Source organism: Lynx canadensis, chromosome F2, assembly GCF_007474595.2.
Source record: "Lynx canadensis isolate LIC74 chromosome F2, mLynCan4.pri.v2, whole genome shotgun sequence".
NCBI lineage: Eukaryota > Metazoa > Chordata > Mammalia > Carnivora > Felidae > Lynx > Lynx canadensis.
The window spans coordinates 13,100,148-13,124,185 of NC_044320.2; the positions used below are offsets into that span (position 1 = coordinate 13,100,148).

Genomic DNA, 24,038 nt, shown 5'->3' on the forward strand with positions numbered 1-24,038 from the left:
GCTGGACCCCTTTACATTCCCATCAGCAATACACAAGATTCAATTTCTCCTCATCTTGGCCAACACTTGTTATTCTCTTTTTTAAAGTATCATTACGGCCATCCTAACAGGTATAAGGGGATATATCATGGTTTTGATGTACATTTCCCTAGCGACTAATGAAATTAAGTATCTTTTCATTTGTTTGCCAACCATTTGCACATTTCCTCTAAAGAAAGGAATATTGAAGTCTTTTGCTCATTCTTACACTGGGTTGTTTGTCTCCTGGTTGGTGGCTCCTCTTCCGTCTTTCAGCAAAGTTGTGGCAAACCCCTACGCTGCCTCAGGATGGATGATCTGGTGGTGCGGGCACCTCACACAGATGAGCCCCAGAGCAGGACAGCCCTGTGCGCAAGGCCAAGCCCTTCTCTCCAAGAGGCCACCGTAGGCTCTGGAGACGGGACCCAGAGGCAAAGACACAATTGAAACGGGCTGGGAAGTGGGACCTGTAAGAAGTCTAAGGGGCAGGGGGCGGCAAGGGAGGGAAAGGCTCGGGGACACCCAGCACCTTACACTGGGCTGCAGTGGCTGAGCAGGGGGTCTCAGGAATCAGTGGCCAGCTGGCCTCCACTTGCCCCGCAGAGAGAGGGGAGGAGACATGCCCAGCAGGCAAGAGGGCTCGGCTGAGCAGAAGGAAGTGCCTCCAGCCCAGAGAGCTTTGTGAGGCCCTGAACCTGGCAGGATCTGCCAAAACCTGGGGCAGCCCACACCCACCGAAGAGAGCGAGCAGTGCCCCGATGGGGCCCCAGCCTAGACGGCGGCCATCCCTCATTAAAACACCATCTTCACCAAACAGGTGGGACTGACCACAGTCACACATGGCATTAACCCTGATGTCCCACGGCTTCTTCCCAGCACCGAAGCACATGTGCAGCTCAAGCTCAGTGGATGAACTTTCTCATCACCGAGCTACAGAGGGAATCCTGGTGAGGACGCCATGCCTGGGTTTGGGGGGGTAAAGCACGCTCTCCAAACCAGAGGGAAGCACAGGCACTGTGGGGACACCTGCACAGGGACACCTGCTGGACAGGGGGATGAGATGAGCCCAGAAGTTAGCAAGAAAGGGAGGAGAAGACGAAATAGTGACCCTCTATTTGGAGTCACTGGACTTGGATTCGATCCTAATGCCGCCATTTACAGCCTATACAATTCTGGCAAGTTCCTCAACCACTCGCAAAGGGAATAACCAAACTCGTCCACTAGGATGGTTACGGGATAACATGGGGAAGAGTCAGCTCCAGCTTCGCAGGGCCATCAGCCAGCAGAGCACGACCTCTGCGTCACCAAGCAGCCACTTACTCACTGAGGGACCTCTGGCAGATGACCGAACCCCTTAAGTCTTTGTCCACCTTCAAAATCGGAGTGCGGACAATAGTACCTATCACGTAGGACAGCTATATGGGTTACAGGAGTTGACACCTGTAAGCCACTCGGAAGATGCCCAGGAAGTGCCCCCAAGTTGAGCTGGCTGTTACGATTCTACAACCTTCAGCAAAACAAATGATCCTTCCCCCTCAGCTGTCCGTGCGTTTGCTACAGTATCTGCATTGAGCTGAACGCCAGCTCCAAACGTTCAAACCGCAGGGTCACAGAATTCTCAAGCAGGGGAATCTGGTCACTCCTCTTGAGGAAGTGCAAAGACAGCCCAAAGGCTCACCTCCCTGGGGACGCTCAGAGCCAGGCCTCCTCCGAAGCCTGTTCCGCTCCTGCCCCCGGCCCCACCCGCCAACTAACTGCCCACACTGAGCTCCGCCCACTCTTTATCCACCACGAGACCAGCACCACCCGTAAACCTGCGGTGAGGTTCAGTTAAAACAGTTCATGGAAAGGAACGCTGCTCCTTCTGTCATCGCCTAAGATAAGAGTGTCAGAGACCCGAAGGGAGCCAGGATGTCACCTGCAGCACTGACCCCTGGTCACCAACTGAGACACTCTCAACGTCCCTGAGTGTGGCAGCGCAAGACAAGCCTGCTCTCAGACACAGCTGGTGTTAAGCTCAAGTTCTGTGTCAACGCCTTCTAGCAAATTCCTTAACACCCCCGGGCCTCAGTTTCCCCATTTGTAAATCAGGAAATACACAGGGGTTGTAGGAATGGTAAGAAATAAGGAGCCCCAGGGCACCTGGGTGGCTCAGTCGGTTAAGTGTCTGACTCTTGATTCCGGCTCAGGTCATATTCTCATGGTTTTTGAGTTCAAGTCCCACGTCGGCTCCCAGCTGACACTGTAATCAATGCCTGCTTGGGATTCTCTCTCCCTCTCTCTCAAAATAAATAAGCTTAAAGACATAAGGAGCCCTAGCAGGCGCCTGGCACACAGTCTCTTTCTGGATTCCAGCCCCACACTTCACAGCCGCTGGCGTGATCACGCTCTGTGACTCCGGCTCCGGGGGCTTGGCCCTACGGAGCCTCTACAGGGCCAGCAGGTGAACTGCTGGGAGTGGGGACCAATGACCCCTGGGCTCTGTCGTGTGGGTCAGAGAAACCACGCGCAGGAGCACTGCGGGCCGCAGCGTTCCCGGGGAGAACTCCCAACACAGATGTGCCTGGATCCACTCAACTGACACAGGCCAAGAAAGCAATGTCCAGAGCAAAGGAATGCAGCTGTCAGCAAGAGGGAGAAGTTACCAAGAGAAGTGGGGCAGAGGCTGCAAACAAAAGGGGGAAGTCACCCCCGGTGCTGGCGTCCTGCCTGTTCAACCTCCCTGCGCCGCTGATGGTTCAGAGCAGGTGGAAGAGGAGACGGGTGTCCAGCGTCCAGCCTCCCCCAGACTCTGAGCGCACGCTCTTGGGGGCGACAATCTGCGAGAGGCTGAAGGAAAGCCTGAACCCCTATCCCTTCCTGCAATCCTCAGCAGTTAACAGCTCGTGCTTAACAGAACAGGCTCTGGAGACAGACTGTCGGGGCGGGAATACCAGAGCAGCCACTTTTAGCTATGTGATCTCAGACATTATACTCAATCTCTCTGATCCTCTGTTTTTCTCATTTGTAAAATGGGACTAATGACAGCACTGCATCTCCTAGGATGATGGCAGAATTAAGTCACATAACAGATGGCCAGGACTTCATAACCACTAGACAAATGTCAGCTTTGATTATTAGCTGCTAATCTAATTAATATCATCAGGAAGTCATTTAATTTCACTGATCCAATTAGTGTGGTCAATCTCGCAGAGATTTCCCAGCAAAAGAAGTCGGTGAAGACAAGAGGGAGGCATGAGCCGTCTCTGCCACATTCCTACCAGCTTGACCATTTCAGCTCAGGATTTCACACCTGCCCCCATAGAACAGAGGTTCTTATCCCCGGTTTGCTGACGAGAACACCAAAGCTCAGAAGCCCAGGAAACAGAAAGCTAGGAAATTCTTTAAGGAATAAAAATAAGTTTCAAAAGCATCCCTTCCTGGCGCATATTTTCATCACCCCGCCCCCCACCCTAGTTCATGCACACCTGCTCCCAACCCCCACCACCCCTAATCCTCTGCTCCTGAGTCCAGGGTAGACGCCACCTAATTAAGCATCCTACCAACCAATGTGGCAGAGGCAAGGGCGAGGATGGGGGCGGAGCGCGGGGGCCCTCCCCGGCACCCCACTCCCGGTACCTGGGGTCTGCCTCGTAGGCACAGCCTCCCCCCCTGGCCCCACTGGAAAAACCACCCCCCGCTCTGATGCTGCAGGCACACGCCAGATCTCAGCCCCGGTGGCCACGGTGGCGCCTACGGGCCTGATGTGCAAACAATCCTAAAAGAACAACAACCTGAGCGCCCTGCTTCTGTCTGGTTCCAAAAGCCTTTGGTCCAGCGCTGTCCTCACAGCCCTCCACTCCTGGGGGCTGGTCCCTGCCTCCCAGAGGGGAGTCCTGCTTCCCTCTCCCATCCCAGGGTCTCTGCAGGGGCTGTCTACACCCGCATACACTCCCCGATTACCTGAATGATACACAGCAGCTGACCTTTTAGGGGGAAGAGTGGAAGTGGCCTGTGTGGCCCCCCTCCCTTTAATTCGGAAAAGTCTCAACCGGTCCCTTGCAAGTTCTTCGTTCACTGGCAAACCTGGGCTGGCCCCCTGGCTCTGAGACGCAAAGTGGGCCCAAACTTGATCCTCTCCGCAGACACGTTCCCAGGCTCCTGGGAGAGAAGGGCTCACCACGTGCAGGAGCACACTGGAGCAAAGAGCAGGTAAGCGCCTAGCAGCAAAGGGGACAGGGCAAGCAACCTGGGCAGGGAAGCCAGAGGAGGCTGGGTCTGAAGCCAAGGTCGACGGGGACTGGGAGAGGCAGAAAGCATCCCTTCAGAACGTGCCGTCCCCTCTCCCAACTAGAGACGGTTGCGTGCTTCTCCTCCTCCAGACAGCGGCCCCCTGCCCCAGCGCTCCCCCTGCCACAGTGGTCCAGACACCTCCGGCGCCTCTCCCATCTACGGAAGCACACCAGGAAACCAGCAGTCCCGAGAGAGCCAATCTCAAGGTCCAGATGACGGGAGTGTTTACCCAGGGGTCCCACCAGGGGCTGAGAACTGGCTGTGGAGCCCCGAGGAACAGAGGAGCACAGAAGCGTGCACGAGTCACAAGGGCCCAGTCACAAACACCGACCATCCCGAGGATACGAGGCCCAGGACGCCTGGAGACGACCGTGCGTGAAGACCAAAGCTAGGCTGTGTTCCGCGAAGTCGTAACACGGGTGGCCTGCACATACCACCCAGAAGAAGGAAGAGAAAAGGCAAATTCCAGAAAGGTGAGGCAGGCACAAAGTTCTGATAGAGAAGAACGGCATGAATGATGCAGGGCTGCAGTATGTGCGCTGGAATTTCCTCCTTAGTCACTGGAAGGCTCGGGAACCCGACGCTGGGCGAGGGAGGCCACTCGCGCCACGTGAATCAGCCCCTTGTTCTCTGCTGGGGAGAAAGTTAACCAAGAAGAAGCCGGGGGCGGAATGCACGCACCCCTGTCCTGCTCTCCCTTTTCCTCAGTCCGCACCCCTTCCCCCCCCCCACACACACACACACGCCCCTGCCTCACAACCACCACAAATCTCTGGCTGGGAAGACCCAATACCCACAATCCCTAGAGGGGGTTACTTAGAAAACAGGGTCCTTTAAAATGGTGAGGACTTTGGGGAAAAATGGAACGATTTCACATTTCTCTTTCTGCGGCCCAGGCTTACTGACCAAATTTGGTCATTCGAGTCTCCACGTAATAAGCCAGGAGTCCATCCACAATGCAGTCAGGACTGTTGGCAATAGGTTTTTCCCTTCCCACCAGCCCTGCCCACCCCACCCCTGCTCCCCGATGGCCACCAGGCTTATGTCCACCCTGCAAACTGACGGGGCCGGGGCGTAACTTCCTGTCACCACCCCCCTGAGTGGGTTATGGCCTCAGGAGTCACTTCAGGAGAATGGGACTGTAGATACAGCAGGCTGGTGTTACGTCCATCAGGCACAAAGATCCAGCCTCCCACAGGGCACCCTCGGTCCATCTGGGACCAGAGTCCTGGCATCTCACATGTGGGTTGTGACATTTCTGGGGTAGGGAGCAGGCAGCCTGGGGAGTGTGGTCAGGAGTCCCAGGGAAGCTTAGAATCCCAGCCCCAGGCTCACTAGCGGGGTGCCTGAACCTGTCTGAGCCTGTTTTCACACCTGTGAGATGAGAGTCCCATAGCATTTACCTCTTGAGGTTGCCAGAGGGTTTAGTCAAATCTCGGCGTATAAAAGGCATTCAATAGAGGGAAACAAATACACAAGCACTGTGCCATCGAGGCTACACATCAACACCCTCGACAACACTATGCCCGAGACCTTAACATCTGACGGATGGATGGGAGTAAAACTCAAACATTACACCACGGAAGCAGCAGGACAGCACTGGCTTCTCCAGGCGGCAAAACGGCTTTCCCTTCGTCCCTTGTGTCTCTCTCATCCCAACGCCTGGGAGCACAGGACATCAGAAGTGTCCCTCAGTGTCCCTAAGCCATTTCGCACCCACTCCTCACACCAAAGGGGTACAGTGTGCTCAGCCCAAGCCTGAATTTCCCCTTTTACCATTATCTTTGTTGCTATCCAAACATTTTACATCTTCAGGAAAATGCAAACTGCCAGTGCTGTCGGAATCCAAAATGCAACGGCCACTGGCAATCTCCATGCCACCCGGAGGTATGCATTTTGCTGCTAACGGAAGAGCTAATGAAACCGCAGGAATGGCCTCCTTCACCCTGCGGGCGGCGGCCAAGAGTCCCCCCCCCCCCCCCCCGACTTGCTCTGGCTCTCAAGGCTTTTGCAAGAATGCAGTAACGTAAGTGTTCATTAGGTCCATCCATGCGGGCAGGGTGGGAAAGGCGCGCCGGAGAGGAGGAAGAAGGGCCCAGCTCCTCCCAAGAGCTGCCACAAACTATGTGACCGTCAGCAAGTTCCTGACCCTCTCTGAACCACTGTGGGGTCACTTATGAATAAAGTGGTGGCCAGAACACTGACCAGGATTCACCTAACACTTGGAATGTGTTGGGTGCTGTGCTAAACGCTTCCTGTAGTATCTCATGAAACCTCGAACCCTTCTAGAGGCTGTCTTAAGTCGGCTGAGGTTGCTATGATGAAATACCACAGTGGCTGCAACGACAGACACTTATTTCCAACAGCTGTGGAGGCTGGAGAGCCAGCAGATTTTGTCCTTGGTGACAGCCCTTCCCCCCACTCAAGTGCCCTTCCCCCACTCAAGCTCTCGGCTCGTGGACAGCTGCCTTCTCACTGCTCACGGGGCCTTCCCTTGGTGTATAAGCATACAAAGAGAGACAGAGATCTGTCTGTCTGCCTCTTTACAAGGACATTAGTCCCATGGGGCGGGGGGCACACCCTCATGACCTCATCTGAGCCTTATCACCTCCCAAAGCAACCCCCCAAATGCCACCACTGGGACTTAGGGCTTCAACATAAAAATGTGGGGAAGACACAAACATTCAACCTCAATAGAAGAACTATGATGACCCTACTTTACAGATGGGGAAACTGAGGTAGGAGAAGTTAAATAACTTGCCCAAGGCCACACATCTAGCGAATGGCAGAGCCGAGATTAGCACCAGCCACCCCCCACCCCCTGCAGCCACCACACTACGTTGGACATAAAGTGACACAAAAGGGGCGCCTGGGTGGCTCAGTCGGTCGGGCATCCGACTTCGGCTCAGGTCATGATCTCGCAGTCTGTGGGTTCGAGCCCCGCATCGGGCTCTGTGCTGACAGCTTGGAGCCTGGAGCCTGCTTCGGATTCTGTGTCTCCCTCTCTCTCTGCCCTTCCCCCACTCAAGCTCTGTCTCTGTCTCTCTCAAAAATAAACAAACATAAAAAAAATAAAAACATAAAAAAAAATAAAGTGACACAAAAAACTTAAGACTGTGATATCAGGCAAACCCGGGGTGGGAGCTTAACCTGCCCTTGAGTTCCTCACTTGCAAAATCGGGATGACAGCAACAGCCTCGCAGCATTGCTTCTGTGATTAAATAAGGTGAAGCCATGAAAAACCCCAAACGGAAGCAAATACATACTCAAGGAACCCACAGAGCCTGGATTTCTCAGCACAGTTGAATGGACAGACAAGCAATGAACGTGAAGACCTTACAGGGTTTTCAGAACTGCCAGCCCTCCAGAAACTTCGGTAATGCACATCCTGGAGGGATTCTCTTCTCTAGGTGAGGCTTCCTTGGACGTCACCCCTGGGCATCACGTGTGCACCCCGAAACCATCCATCCCCAGCAGAGACAGCGATGCTCACTCAGCGCACCAACAAGGTCTGCAGGTGGGAGGGATGGGCCCCCAACCACAAAGCTGGAGGGGGAGGGCGTGGTAACCTCTCAGTGCCGTATGCGCCCCTGAAATGGCACGATGTACCTCAGCCCCAGGAGGTGGGACTTCCGGTGCTGACACCAGGAATGTTCCAGAACAACCAGGACGAGCTGGTCACCCTACTCAAAGCAGGGGTGGCTCCTCATGGAGCGTTATGGAGCCTTTTCTCAACCATGTATGCTTTTCTTTATGTTCTAGATTTTCTCCAAACACCTTGTATTAGTTTTACCATCAGGGAAAAGGTTTAAGGAGAAAAAGGGCTAGGGGCACCTGGGTGGCTCAGTCAGTTAAGCATCCAGCTCTTGGGTTCGGCTCAGGTCACGATCTCATGGTTTGTGGGTTCGAGCCCTGCCCTGGGCTCTATACTGACAGTCTGTGGAGTCTGCTTGGGATTCTCTCTCTCCCTCTCTCTGCCCCTCCTGCACGCTCTCTCTCTCAAAATAAATAGACTTAAAAAAAAAAAAAAGAAAAGAAAAGAAGACGGCACCTGGGAGGCTCAGTCGGTTGAGCATCCAACTTTGGCTGAGGTCACGATCACACAGGTTTTTGAGTTTGAGCCCCACGTCGGGTTCACTGCTGTCGGCACAGAGCCTGCTTCAGATCCTCTGTCTCCCTCTCTCTCTGCCCCTTCCCACTTGTACTCTCTCAAAAATAAACAAACATTTTTTAAAAAGAAGAAAAAAGACTATTTCCCAGTACACACATTATTTTCCCATTGCCAAACTCAAATTTTCCATTTGTAATCAAAAAAGAAAAAAAACTCTCAAACTTTGTGTTTAATCCTCTCTCATTCTCTGGTTTCTCTCAGCTCTTCCAGAGCATGGACCTTCCTTCCGGCACTTTCTTCTCTGCTGACAAATCTGACAAGCTGCCCTGCTGTGGCCCGGCCTCCTCCTCCCCATTACCTCTCTGGAGCTGTGGGCTCTGCTCCTCTCCGGCTGAGAACGGCTCCCACAGCCATCAGGGTGACTCCTGTCCCCCACGATGGGGACCCCAACATCTCCTCGGCTGTCCACAACTGCATAGACCCAGCCTTGTCAGCCTCCCAGAAGCCAGCTGGTAGGGGTTCCCAGACAAGTGACATCCATCTGGGCTCAGACACCCCTGTCAGTCCTCACGTGGGGAGCCTTCAGCGCCCATTTCTCCACCACCCCCATTTCTTATTTTTCTCTGCTGACCAGGCTTCGGCAGAGGGCAGCCATGGCTCTAGTCCTATCCTCTGTGCTGGCCTCATCTCCTTCCAGAATTCACCCCGTTCAACACATAAAGAGCTGGGGCTGGGGCTGGGGCTGGGCACTGCCAACCTCACCTAAGAAGGCAGGGGCGAGCATCACACTAGGAGGTCACGGGCTCGCAGGGAGACCCCCAGCCAACAGATGGTTCCAACTGGACAGCAGCTTGGCTCCCTCTGACAAGACAGACAGTGTGCATCCCCAGGCATTGAGCCCCTGGGGACACCCACATGTGCACCTGGAGATGTGGGCACAAAGGCTCCCCCCCCAGCACTGTTCACAGTGGCAAAAACCTAGAAACGCCCCCAAATCCACCATGAGAAGCATGAAGGAACAAACACAGCAGCAAAGAAGCATCTAAACGTAACACAGACTGAAAAGAGCAAATTGTAGTCACCGTATACCTACGGGATGCCACCTCCATAAAAATTTTTTTGAACACATGAAATAGTGCTATAAAAGGTCTCCAAACAGATTTGTAAGAAAAGGGTAAGACGGGACCTACTACAGGGGCATGGGGTGGCTCAGTGAAGCGTCCGACTCTTGATCTCGCTCAGGTCATGGTCTCATGATTCGTGGGATCAAGCTTCTCGTCGGGCTCTGCACTGACAACATGAAACCTGCCTGGGATTCTCTCTGTCTCTCTCTCCCTCTTTCTGCCCCTCCCCTGCTTCCTCCCTCCCTCTCCCTCTCCCTCCCCCTCTCCCTCTCCCTCTCTCTCAAAATAAATAAATAAACATTTTAAAAATTAAAAAAATAAAAACAAAAACATGACCTACCACCCAAGTTCAGGAGAGTGGTACTTCTGCGAAGGGAAGGAAACGGAATGGGAGCAGAGAGCCCACAGACTTGCACTCTACCGCTAAATTCTTATTTCTTTAGAAGCAGTAATCCAAAGCACACCTGCCACATCATTTAACACCTGTTGATCCTGGGGTAGGAACGGGGGAGTTTGTTAAATGACTCTCGGTGGCTTCTTGTTTTGTGTCTCAGATCTGGACGATTCACGTCACGCCAAGAAACCACGGCGAAACTCAGCAGACTCTAGAGTCTGGCAAGTCGGTCTGAAGGATGCGGGAAGCAGTGAGCTGGAGGCCCTCACAGTGTGCCCAGCATTCCCTGGCCTCAGAGGGAGGCAGGCTGCCTGTGTCTTGCACACACCTCAGCAGTCTAGTGCTGCCCGGCCTCAACCTTGAGGAATGTGCTGGAACCCACCACCTCTGCCACCTCCAGGCTCCACTGCCAAGAGAGCAGGCTCGGCTATCACACAGTCCAGCACGGCCACGCCGTCCAGCTCTCAGGCGCTTTCCCAGAGGTGACTGATGTGGTCCTTTCAACAAGCACATGAGGGACACAAGGCGTGGGCCACCACCTCACTGAAAGCCAAGGAGCCCGAGCCTCAGAGAAGCCCCAGGCACTGCCTGAGCGGACTCGACAACCAGAAAGCAGGACAGTCACAAAACCAACCTAAGTCACAAATCTGACTTACAGTCAGGTTCAGAGGTGGGCTAATAACTGGCCAGGCTTCACGTCTCAGGTCACGTAATTTTCATAATAACCAGCTCCATGTAGAAGGAACCGAAGATCCAGAGAGGTCAAGTGTCCCCCTGCAAGGGCACAAAGCCAGGAAGCCCCAGGATGTACATGGCCCCTGATTTTCTAACATTCCCTGACAACCTCCCCCCAGAGCATTTCTCCGACAGGAAAACTCTTTTTACGACGAGCACTGTTGTCACATTCTCTGAAAATGCAACTAAGAGTTTCCAGGGCCCCTGGGTGAGCAGAAAGCTGGGAGCTTGTCCTGGCTAATGTTTATTTGTTTATGTCACTACCTCCTGCTAAATAAACCCAGTCTCTACTTCTGAGAGACTCGGAGAGCTCACCAGAGCAGCTGCTCTGCTTGGAGCCAGATAAGCCTCCACGGGGGAGGGAAAGGTCGGGGCAGTTCCTGGTAATCAGGTAGAGCGGAGCCCCTCTCCCCAGAACCCCCACCCCATGTGGAGTCATAGAGCAGGGAAGAGAGATAGATGGGAGGGAAAGACCCCCCCGCCCCCCCCCAGCCACTGTTGTCCCGAACCAGCTATCAGCATGGCCAGCAATTTGACAAGACAAAAGAAAGGGGACGAAGCCTCCCCAGCCCCCCCCCCCCCCCCCCCCCACTACCACCGGAAATAATCCACTTCCCAGAGAGCGACCAGAGCAGAAGGGAGGACCAGCTCACAGCCAAGGCCGCGCAGCTCCTGGCAGGTCCAATGCAGCCGCCCTGGGTCCCGGGACTGCAGACAGACTATGCTCGGCCCATCTGCCCGGAATGAGCCCCAGTCAATGTGGCCCACCCACCGTAGCGATTTCGCTGCCCAGCTCTGGCCTCCAGCAGCACAATGGCACTTCACTGCCTAGCTCTGGGCCCCGAAGCCTTTTCCCCCGAAGTTTCCATTAGCCGGAAACAGAGAATGCATCTGGAAACTGTTATCAGTCAACAAAAGCCTGTCGTCTTTATCCTACCCCACTAGTCCTTACTGAATACACCTCTTGGGTCCTAAAGTCAGAATAATGGAAAAAGTTTCCTTTTTTTTTTTTTAAAGGCACCTGGGTCTTCTTTCAAATTTCTCACACAGCCCCGTAGTCCCTCCCACCTTTGGATGGCTGAAAATTATCCTCCAGCTTTTTCAAATATGCCCCCTTCTCCCATGATGGCCTGCCTTGCCCACCCTGGTTGCTCCCAATGCCCAGCCTGGGTTAACCAGGCACTGTAGGAAAGAGACTCAAAGTCACCCACTCTGGCCCAGACTTCCAGTGGCCAAGGCCACAGTCCTGCCCCACTGCGTGAGAGTTGTTTTATGCAGCTGCTCTAATGCTTTGATTGCCTCCAAACTCACTCAGGGAGAACAGGGGGTTGGAAAAAGGGTGGGAGGTCAGGCCGAGACCCTTCTGGAATCTGTTCCCTTCATTAACTTCGGAATTCCTCAGGCCAGTGTTTTCTCAAGCCTTCTTACCCTGAACATTCACCTGGGACAAGCAGGCTATAATCCTCACATCCACCCGGCTTCCTGGGATAAGGGAGAGGTGAGGCCCTCAGGCCCCCGCGGGGAGGAACTAACATTTAGACAGTAAATACTAGCTGACTACACGGAGGTAAGAACCAAAGATTCAGCAGTGTCAAGGTCCCAACTTTGCAGATAAGGAAAGAGAGGCTCAGAGAGGTTTAGGAACTAGAGCAAGGTCACACGGCTGTGAAACAGCAAAGCTTCAAAACCTGGTTGTGCTCTGCTCCAAAGACCACATCCTTCGCATAACTGCAGCTATCACTCAAGGGGGGCAAGGATTTCAGAGGACACTCCTACCCACCCTGTGTGGCAGGATTTTGACACCTGCCACTCGAATTAACACTAAGGCCTGTGTGTCATTCAGGGATTGGACAGTGTGTCCAACATTGAAAACACTCTAAGCTGACTTCCCTACATCATCACTGAGATGATCCCTTGCTAATGCAGCACCCCTTGCCAAAATGCACGTGCCTTTTGGTTCCATCATGGGCTGAGACACAGTAAGACCTCAATAAATGTTTGTTAGATACGTGGTAAAAGAACTAGCAATGTAAAGGTCTTCTATATTTTCCATAAAACCCTAAAGAAAGCACTGTGTATATACCGTTTAACAAGCCTCAGACAAAGACCACATCTTGGGGTGCCTGGCTGGCTCAGTCAAGCGAAGCGTGTAACGCTTGATCCCAGGGTTGTAAGTTCAAGCTGCACATGGGGTGTAGAGATTACTTAAAAATAAAACCTTAGGGGCGCCTGGGTGGCTCAGTTGGTTGAGCTTCCGACTTTGGCTCAGGTCATGATCTTGCGGTTTGTGGGTTCGAGCCCCGCGGCGGGCTCGGTGCTGACAGCTCGGAGCCTGGAGCCTGCTTTGGATTCTGTGTCTCCCTCTCTCTCTGACCCTCCCCCATTCACGTTCTGTCTCTCTCTGTCTCAAAAATAAGTCAGTAAATAAATAAGTAAATAAATAAGTAAATAAAATCTTTTTTAAAAAAGGACCACACTTGTAACACATTTTTTTTAAAGTTTATGATCCAGAAGTTTCTTTCACTCAGTGATAAGCAGGTTTCCCTCACTTAATTTTTTTTTTTTAAATGTATGTTTATTTTTGAAGGAGAGACAAGAGAGAGTGTGAGCAGGGGAGGGGCAGAGAGAGAGAAGGAGACACAGAATTTGAAGCAGGCTCCAGGCTCTGAGCAGTCAGCAAAGTGCCTGATTCAAGGCTTGAACCCACGAGTTGCAAGATCATGACCTGAGCCGAAGTCAGATGCTTACCTGACTGAGCCATCCAGGCACCCCAAGGTTTCCCTCATTCACACCCAGGGGCAACGTACAGCCTATGGACTAACTGCCAATTCTGATAAAGTTTTACTGGAATATGTCCATGCCTACTCATTTACATACTGGCTATGCTTGCCTTCCGGATACAGAGGCAGAACTGACTAGTGGTGACAGAACTGTGTGTCCCGTAAAGCCACAAATATTTACTACCTCGTCCTTGACAGAAAAGTCTGCCAATCCTTGACCGAGACAAACATAACCTCTCCACTGTGTTGTGCTGACTAGGAAGTCAGAGAAGAATTTAATGTCACATTTTAGTAACTCATCCTCAATGTTCTTTATTTCTATATGCCTACGGGTTTTGATCTTCTAATTCCATTTCAACATTTTATTTAAAAATAGCTGGTATTCCCAGAGTACTTATTATATGTCAGGCACTGAATTAAGCCCTTCAATATGTTCTCTTATGTAATTCTCACAATGAACCCATGGGGTAGGTAATATTATCCCCTGTTTATTGAGGGGAAATGAATGAAAAAATGAGTGAATGAGTCATCAATTGATTTCATAGGGGGAACATTTACTATTTCCTAATTCAACCCCAGACAGTAACACAGGAGTTGACCTGAAGACTTTGGGTGCTCGATAAATACGAGGCGTCTGCAGTGCCGAGAGCAATGGCCACGGTCAATTCGAGCAGAATTATGGGATTTTATATAGCGCTCTGGTGCTGAGATTCTTCTTGTTTTCCATCTAGCTTCAGACTGAGCTGTGCAGTCCCTTCATCACGAACCTTCTGGATCTCGGGAGGATCCCACTGAACTCACCGGCACAGCTGATGTGAAGCGGAGCACAGAACTACTCAGGTCACAGGCAGAGAGATGCTGTCCCCAGTGATGTGGCCAGAGCCACGCAGCGAGAGCAGCACAGACGGAAATGAGGACCGCATTCCAAATGCTGCCCTCTTCAAGAAGGCTACGTTTACTTGTGTTACTGCAATATTTTTTGCAAAAATGGCTTTTAAAGTCAAACATCCGTGTCCTAAGCAACAACACTGCGAAATAACAGGCCTCATGAGTCAAGTGTGATCTTTTTCTAAGTCAAGATAAGGTAAGTGTAACACCGTGTTTTTTAAGTCAGCCTGCCCCTCGGTAACCTGCAGCCCTCTTGCACACCTCACCGCAGCCTGAGAGCCACTGGCCCCGCAGGAGAAGGGAGGCTGAAGGCAGGCAGATTGGAGCACAGGTACCAGCTTCCCTGCTTCTCTCCAGAGAGAAGTTCAGAAGCTTTCTGGATTTGTCTGCAGCCCAGTTTCTTCATATATAAGAAGGGGCACCGCACCCACCTCGCCAGATTGGAAGATTAACCAGGCACATTCCAGGAGCTAAAAAACACCCGCCATTAAGCAATCTCACGGCTGTTCATCGAGAAGCCTGGTGTCCGGGCTCAGCCTGGAGAATGAGTCACAGCCTCTCCCTCAGCTGAGCCTGTGTATACTCCAGGGGACCCAGGCACCCCTGCTGGGGAACAAGTCCAGGGCAAAAAGCCATCTCTAGGAATGCTGGCTTGGAGATTCCGTGTAAGTGGGAGGGCAGCACCGCATCCCTGAGCCCCAGGATGAGTGTGTGTGTTGTGAGTCAGCACAGCGGCCCGGGAAAAATAAATAAATAAGGAGAGGGTCAGGCCTGCTCTCGCAGCGGTCCGGGGTACCAGGGTTCAAAGAGACACGGCTCTTCCAAGAAGCTAAAGATGGACTTGTGAGATAAGGAGATGAGGTCAAGCCCACATGCTAGGAGCAGAAATGCAAACTGCACACGGGGCGGCGAAGGGGGGACTGGAGGGGCTGCCTTGGACACAGGAAACACCAAGAGCAGCGCCAGCTGCAACAGGACCAGGGCCAGCACCAGGACCGGGACCAGGACCAGCAGGCCCAGCACCAGCACCAGGCCCAGCACGACCAGCAACACCAGCACAGGGGCCTGCACGAAGACCAAGCGCAAGCCAGTAGCACGGTTCACCATCTAACCGGTAAGTCCAGGGGCCACTGGGCCAGGCGTGCCCAGGACCAGCCTGGTTTACACCTGTCATCCCACAGTAAGTGGTGTTTACCCCACAGGTCCCTCAGGGGTTGGAACGGAAGAGTTATCTGCCACGTGCCCTGCACACGGTGTGGCTCAATACATGGTGATCACTTCCATGTCAGCGTCCACAGGGTACGACCCTGCAGGTGGGGGGCCGGGACTCGGCCGCCAGAAAGGAGGAGCCAGGCTGAGTCTTACTTCCCCCCGTGACCATGCCGTGTCTCCTGGTGCAGAGCCCGTTCCGGTCCTCCTGGGAGGAGCCAGACGATGGGTTTGTTCTTGGGAGCAACGGATAAAAAGAGAAGCGGGGCTGCGGGTCATGTGATAAGTGGGGGCACAGGTGCCACAGAGGGAAGGCAGGGGAAATGGCAGGAAGAGGCGCGAGAGGCCGAGGGGCAGTGCTGTGCCTCAGTCTTTCCAACTCACTCTTCTACCTGAGGCCCTCATGCCCCAGGACAGTCGTGCAAGCCCGGCCGAACCCCCCTGCCCTCACCGTTCTGCAGACCCACCAGCCCCCTCCCTGCATGATTCCTCTCCCTGCCCTGCTTGGCCACAGTACTGCCAGCACGACACCCATCACACGGGGCTGCAAAGCCCCACTCACCCAAGGGCACAGGCTCCCTGAGGGCCGTGAGCCTCCAGGGGCCAGACTGCAACCCAAACACACTTTATCCTGGGACCCAGCGTGGCCCCTGTTCCTCCACACAGGAGGGAGGGTCTCAGTGAAAGTCTGTCTCTCCCGGAGGACAAAGAGGGCACCCAGTTGTGAGGAGCCCAAGAGCGTTCTGCAGTGGGCAATGCTACATACACACATGTACACACGCGCACACACACACACACACACACACACGCCCTTCTAAAGGCCCCCCAAGGAAAAGTCTTTACCCTTCAGCTGAATTGGCATGATTCGGTGTAGAACACCAGGCAGCTCTTGGCTTCCTGCTCAGTGTTCTCTTAGATAAAGATCCTCGGGTGAGCTACCTGGCCCCCGTGAAACTCACCGTTCTCAGCTGTACTATGGGAACACCACTGCCCACCTAGTGAGACTGTTGGCTGCCGGAGTTATACAGATGCTCAAAAAGAGAGCACTTCCCTTTTTTTGTCTGTCCCTTCCAGGAAAACTGAAATAAAACCACGAAGAGTCACTCTCTGATCTGATCAAGTGAGATACAGAAATGAGATGCCTACTGTGTAAGGCAAACGTGCTTCCTGACCTCAGAGAGACTGCTTTCCAGCGGGGGAGAAAGACAAGAGATCAAAGAACCCGCGTTAAGTGAATACCAAATTATAACACATCTAGGGGCGCCGACTGAGAGCAGGGTGGATAACCAGAGGGACACTATTTCCATCCATGAGGAGGTCAGGGAAAGCCTCGCTGAGAAGTGCCATGGGGCACGAGCGGCCCTGGGAACCCCGTCCAAATCAAAGCCCAGGTCCCACCTCACTGCGGTCTTGGCAACCAAGTGCCAGGTGGCCCCGGGTGACCTGCACTCGGGGCACTGGCTGTTTGAGCCGCTATTCTCCCGCGAGCAGCCTGATGCTAAGGCCACATCCCTCAGGGTCACCAATGTCACAGGGGGCCAGCCTGTCTCCTGCAGAACCCCCACAGACCGTCAAAGCCATGTCCAGCCCGGCACTCCCTCCCTCACACGGACGCGAGGTTCCCTTCCCTGGCCCGCCAGACCTCCCCACGGGCTCCGGCGACAGCGACCTTCGACCAACTGCCTGCGCCAAACAGCAGTACCCGGCGTGAAGCCGGGCACGGGCCACCTGGCTCTGGTTCGCGGCCCAAACAACGGCCAACCCTCCGCAGGAGCCCTCCCCCAGCCAGCGGTGACCGTACCATGTGCTGAGCCTTTCCCGCGTGCCGGGACCCGTGCTGGGTGTCAGCGCGAGCGTCTATTTTGTGATCCTCAACACGACCCTGGCAAGAGCAAGGGCACACATCACCGCCACTGAACAGAGAAGGGAGAGGCAGGCAGCGGCCACTCGGCCCGAGGCACACAGCAGGGGTGGGTCAGAGACTCAAACCCAGGCCTCCTGGCTCCACACGCACCCTGCAAGCATCCAACAATGCGTCTCTCGCGCTGAGCACAGAGGCGTGCCTTCCGTCCCTACTCACTCTCAACGCCTTAATTCACTAACGGTCGCACCCTGATGCCCTTTCTGCAGCCAGAGACGCTACGTGCCAGGCACCGTGGTGGGTGTTCAAAACACACTTCAGAAGGAAGAGGCCTCCGCCTTCGAGGCCCTTGTGGTCTGGTGGACGGAGACGGGCACACGAACCAGGACATCAACCGAGGCTGGCACAGGCGCGATGACGTCTGCACAGGGAACGGTGGAGGCTCCTGGGAAGCTCCTTCCCATTTCCGTCCGTCTCCCCCAGGCACCCAGCACCCAGGCAGACGCACAGAGTGAGCTCATTCAACACCAGCTCCCCTTGAGGGCCGGCTCCATCACGGTGACCTCCCTCCCACCTGCCAGGCCAGTGTCACCTAAAGCCCAGGTGGACACCTGACAGAACATGCAGAGGACGTGTGCACAAGGAGGAGACAGGCCTTACGTGTCACAGGGAGCCCCCGGCGGGGCTGGCAGAGACCCAACCAGGCATCCGTGAGGAGAGAAGGACAGAGGCGTCAGCCCTCACAGGAAGCCGCGGTCTTCCGTCTCCCACGGGCATCCAGGCTGCAGGGATCCGCCAGGCACTCAGCCAGGGCCTTCCTTAAAACCGCCAGTAGCATCCAGACAGGTGTCGGGTGTACGTAACTCCAGAGAAAGCTTCCACCAACTTTATTCCCCAGGCAGCTGAATATCACTGTAAATCCAAAAGGCTCCGAAAATCCTTGAATGGAGCTCCATGTAACCGACAGGCATGGCCACCGTGAGGGGCATCTTTTTAATTCCTTTCTGGTCCAAAGATCAGGGCTGGGGATGAGAAGAAGAAAAATCAATCTTGTTCGAATCAGGACCCAGAGCAGTAGTCGTGTTACTCTTCCTTGTATTCGACCCTAATACACTTAGAGGGGAACTCACCAAGAATAACGCCCCGGAGCTCTGACACCCAAACAGAGGGGAGGCAGGAGACCCGGGGCCTGCCTCAGGGGAGGGTCACCGCACACAGGCACCAAAGACCTCTCAGATCCAGAACCTTCTACTGCTTGGGGCTCCCCAGAACTACCCTGAGAGGGCAGAGGGCACATCTATTATAAAGATGAGGAGAAAACATCCGCGAAGGGGTAGGCGGCTAGCTTAGAGAGTTAATAGTTGGGCCAGACCTGGCATACAGTCCTGAGCTCCCCTGCAGGGCTGAGAGGTCCCGGCAGTGAGCAGAGGGGGTTTGGGGTCAGCCGGTAGGAAGTAGTTCTTTGTTTGGTTTCTTTTTAAAGACAACCACAAAGCTCTGGCATCTCTCCAGGCCTCATCCTGCACAGTGAGCTTCTTCAGGGCAGGGCCCGGGGCCGTTCCCTTTCGTTATTCACGTATGCAGCAATTACTGAACACCTGCTAGGTACCCAGTACTGTTCTAGCTCTGTGGGGATACTCCTGCCTCCCCCGCACAGGGACTGAAATTATTCCAACGGACCCATGACGCACAGGGCTGCAGGCTGGACCGTCACCACCCAGCCAAAGACAAGAGCGACTGCCCTTTACAGGAGTGCCTATCCCTCACTGTGCTAGGTTCTGGCCCACCATCTGATACGACCCCCCCCCCCCCAACCCCGGGCCACTCTGGGACTCCTGCCTCTATTTTCCAGATAAGGAAATGAAGCCACACACAACTACCCAGCTCCAAACCAGTAAGAGTGGAGCCTGAATCAGGCGAGTCTGTCTCCCAATTGTGTGCCTGGATCCACCGCTCCGTGTTACCAGTGAGGACTCCTCCTGCAGTGACTGTACCTCAAACTTACTATCAGGCGTTTCACGCGCGTAGGACCCTCATTTAACCCCGATGGCAACTTTATCTGTAAGAGGCTATTCTTATCCAGTTTGAGAGATGAGAAACCTGAGGCCCAGACAAGTTAAACAACTTGCCCGAGGTCACACAGCTAGAAAATCATACAACAGAGATTTGAAATCAGGCATCTGGCACCAAAGCCCAAGAGCGTGACCATCACAGCAATGGTCATTAACAGCAACTGTTTTGTTCCTGCGGCAACAAATGTTCAAACACTTGGTGGCATAAAACAACACAAATTTGTTATCTCACGGTTTTGGAGGTCAAAAGTCTGACCCGGGTGTCACCAAGCTAAAACCAAGGTGCTGGCAGGGCTCTTTCTTGTGGAGGCTCTAAGAAAAACCTTTCTCCTTGGCTTTCTCCAGCTTCCAGAGGTGGCTCTCGGATGCCTCAGCTCAGGGCTCCCTTCTTCCATCTCCAAATACAGCAACATAGCATCTTTCTGACGCTGCTCCCACCAGTATACCCCCTTCGCTGACCCTTCAGCCTCCCTCTTCCACTTTCAAGGAGCCCTGTGGTTACACGGGGTCCACCCAGATGACCCAAGATAATCTTCCAGCCCATGGCCCTGCACTTGAATCGTGTCTACAAAGTCTCTCTTGACATGTAAGGTCCTAGGGACTACGGCATGAACATCTTTGGGGGGACTGTGATTCACAGCAACCATGCCAACAGGGATCCGTCCTCTGTTTTAAGCATTCTTCAGTGACCAGGGATCACAGGGTGAGCTCCCCTTGTCCCATTTAAACCCACCTGACATAGCTTTTAGGCCCAAGAGAAAGATGGGATCAAAAGGAAGTTTGAGTATCTAAATATTAGACTCTAAGAGAGAAATACAGGATAGTGGTTAAAACATTAACGTCTGAAGTCAAACTAATAAACTTACTAGCTATGTTACTTGGGGAAAATGGTTTTAACCCTTAGTTTCCTCATCTGTAAAATGGGGTGAATTACACATCTCTGCTGTCAGCACAGAGTCCCCTTCGGATCCTCTGTCCCCCGCTCTCTCTCTGCCCCTCCCCCACTTCTTCTCTCCCTCTCTCTCTCTCTCTCTCCCTCTCAAAATAAATAAATAGACTTAAAAAAAGAAAGAAAGAACCACCATAAAGTACTTAGCACACTGCTGGGCACATATTAAGTGTTCAGTTAGCCATTATTTTATTCTGCAAATGGATGAGGCCTCCTGCGAGTCAAACGCAGCCTGTCCTGGGTCTCCCCAGGCTCAGCTCCAGCCCCAGGAAGCAGCTAGGAGAGGCGGGGCACTGCAGTGTCAGGGCCGGGGTCCTGTGGGTCCAGCAGGAGGGGGCAATGACTTGTGGTACCAGCCCCTGTCAATGGCAGGGGAGAGAAGGAGGGACACGGTCTGTTAAATATTTACAGAGGCCCACGGGCAAGGCTGAAGCCACGTGTGTTTGGTTGGGGACAGGTACATTAAAGCTCTGTCACCTGGGGAAGAATTATTACACGGTCTGCTGGGTGCCACTGCAGCCAAGCAGTGGACCCTCCCGGAGGAGGTGGCCCAGCCCCGCCATGGGCTTCACCGGCAAGAACCCGCAGCACGGCACAGCGCAACCTGTCATGTCACCCAACAGTAACGTCTCCCTCTTGGGGAGCATTTCCGCTTGCTCCGCTATGTGATTTTTTTGCAAGGCATTTGCTTCTGCTGTAACTGATTGGCCAAAATAAAAAAGACGGTCAATACCCAGGACTGGTTTCCTCTGGGCCACTGGAATTCTCACGCAAGCTGGTGGACAGACGATCTGGGAAACTGGTTTGGCATTATCCACTAAACCTGAGCGTGTATGTGCCCTGTGACCCAGCAGTTCCACACCCATTTACAGACTCACAGAAATGTGCACCCGTCACTGAAAGATGTCGTGGGGCGCCTGGGTGGCTCAGTCCATCAAATGTCCATCTCTTGGATTCAGCTCAGGTCATGATCTCATGGTTCGTAAGATTGAGCCCCACATCGGGCTCTGCGTTGACAGCTCAGAGCCTGGAGGCTGCTTCAGATTCTGTGTCTCCCTCTCTCTCTGCCCCTCCCCTGCTCACACTCTGTCTCTTGCTCGCTCTCTCTCAAAAATAAACAAACGTTAAAAAAAAATTAAACACACACACACACACACACACACACACACACACACAGAGGAATGCTACACTGTTACATTGTTACAGAGCAACGAAAACGAGCCACAAACATAAGTCTGAGTGAAAGAAGCCAGACACCAGGGAGAGCCCTACGGTGTTACTTATGTTAAACACATAAGCAGGTTAAAGTAATCTATGCTGTGAGAAGTCAGGACAAGGTGATCCTGAGTGAGGGGGAAGGGACAGTTAGTGACCGGAAGGCGTCAGGACTGGCTCCAGAAACGCGGGTGGCCTTGCATTCACCCAGGTGCCGGCTGCACACCCACGTGCGGTGTGCAGACACCGGCCAGGCCGCCCGGGGAATCACGATAGATGGACTTTCTAATGCCTGGCAAGGCCCAACAAAATGGTAGTTAACTTTTCTTTAATGTCTCCCGAGAAAGTACGCTGTTGGCAGGCCTCCGGCTTGGGAACGGCCCTCCAGCCTGGGACCCGGCACCTGCCGGCCTTCCCTGCCCCTCCACACGTTCACGGCCCGCTGCTTCCAGCTGCCCCTGCCCCTGAGGGCACCGAGGGGAGCACTTGGCAAATAATCGTCTTCCGGCCTGGTGACACAGAATTCAGAATCCGGCCTGGAATTGCCCCACAAGAAAATACAGCTCCCAGCCCCATTCTCTTGGCAGAGTCTCCCCCTGTGCCTCCCGGCCCACACGTGTCATTTCCTTCTTGACCCTCCCTAGTTCCACCAGCTGGCCCCCTGCAGTGGGCATTCTGAAGAAAAACTAGAAACAGGCTGCCTCTATTTCCTACACAACAGCGGGGCCGGGGCGGGGGGCGGGGGGGAAACTTTGTAACCAGGTGCCCTGGGTTGGCTCAGAATGGTGAGCAGGGGTACAGGGCACAGATCAAGTGCGCAGGTCAAGTGGTCCCTGGCACCCGCATGCGAGAGAAGCGTGGTGGGAGCCAGGGGACGTGTCCGTGGTGTGCCTGGCCGCGTGCCGTCCCCTTTCTGTGGCTGGGCCCCCGGACTCTGAGGGTGTGCTTTCTCTCTCTGTCCTCTCTCTTCTCTCTGCAACAGTGAGTAGTCTTGTCACGCAAGAGTCAGCAGATGTTGACTCTGGCGCCTCTGGAAGCCAGCCTCGGGCACGGCTCTGGCCAGAGCGGTAACAGAGGGGTTCTCGGCTGGGAGGGTCCAGTCGGGAAGGTTCCCCCACTCTGGGCGCGCCCCAGCATCTGTCCCAGGCGCGGGAGGCAGGATTTCCTCAACGCGGGTGCCACAGAAGAGGTGTCTCCTTCCTCTTTTACTGACGAAGGGAGAGGCAGCAATTTCTCTGGCTGTGTTCACATTATGTCTCTGTGATCCCCGAGAACCGGGGCCTGTCCAACCTGGAGAGATAAATCAAGGAGATTTGTTCCCGGGGAAAGCGGCCGCTCTTGCTGACAGTCTCTGTTTTTGCTTCATTTCAGTTTCTCCTCCCCGTGTGCTGGGAAGACGCGGATCGGCTGCTTTGGAATCCCCACGCCTTCCGGCACACGCTCCCCCCGTGCACACACCGGATTCATCACTCAGAGGATGGGGGCGATGAGGCGGGTTTCAGGGGTATGAATCGCAATGCTGCGCTCAGTCACTAGCCGTGGGCACACCCCTTAAGTTCTTTAGAAGTTTCCTTGTTGGGGCACCTGGGTAGCTCAGTAGGTTACACATCCGACTTCGGCTCAGGTCATGATCTCACGGTTCATGGGTTCAAGCCCCACGTTGGGCTCTGTGCTGACAGCTCAGAGCCTGCAGCCTGCTTCAGATTCTTTCTCCCTCTCTCTCTGCCACTCCCTGGCTTGCATTCTGTATCTCTCTCTCTCTCTCTCTCTCTCTCTCTCTCTCTCAAAAATAAACAAACATTAAAAAAACTTTTAAGTGTTTCCTTGTCTAATAAAAATAAAGAATCGAAATGCGTGTCCTCTTGGGTTCTTACGTGGACGAGAGACTGTACATAAGGTACTCAGCACACACAGCTGCCCACCGCGGGTTCACAAGTCACACGGAGCATCAGCTTCACCCTCAACAGCCCAATGCACCAGTATGTGGCTGCTCTTGTCACCAGTTAGGCTTGAGAGATGCAAAGCGAACCCGGCCCATTCACTAATGTTCGTAACAGTCTGATGATCCTGTGCCAGACACCCTGGGCTTACACGGGAAGGGCCAGGGAGCCCACACAGAACGAGCCCTTCCATGGCCACGTACCGCCACGCATTTGTAACGGAGCCCCGCTCACAGCTCTAACGGACACTGATTAGAGCCAGTCTTAAAAATACTGGCATTCGGGTTCGGCCAGGCTCCAGAAGTCCCGCACAGCACTTGGGAACTCAACATGTGCTTAATAAGTGTTGGCTGCAAGGAGACCTGGGTGGCTCAGTCGGTTAAGCGTCGGACTTCGACTCAGGTCATAATCTTGTGTTTCATGAGTTCGAGCCCCACGTGGGCTCTGTGGTGACAGCTCGGAGCCTGGAT

At 53.9% G+C, this 24,038-nt stretch overlaps 1 long non-coding RNA gene across 1 annotated transcript in view; it reads right to left on the reverse strand.

The window, feature by feature from the left end:
• The window catches only part of LOC115506117, a 171,583-nt gene that overhangs the window by 84,831 nt on the left and 62,714 nt on the right, over nucleotides 1-24,038 (reverse strand). The window contains exon 2 of the long non-coding RNA XR_004343154.1: nucleotides 18,053-18,414. This is a non-coding gene — a long non-coding RNA (uncharacterized LOC115506117). The remainder of the gene's footprint in view (nucleotides 1-18,052; nucleotides 18,415-24,038) is intronic.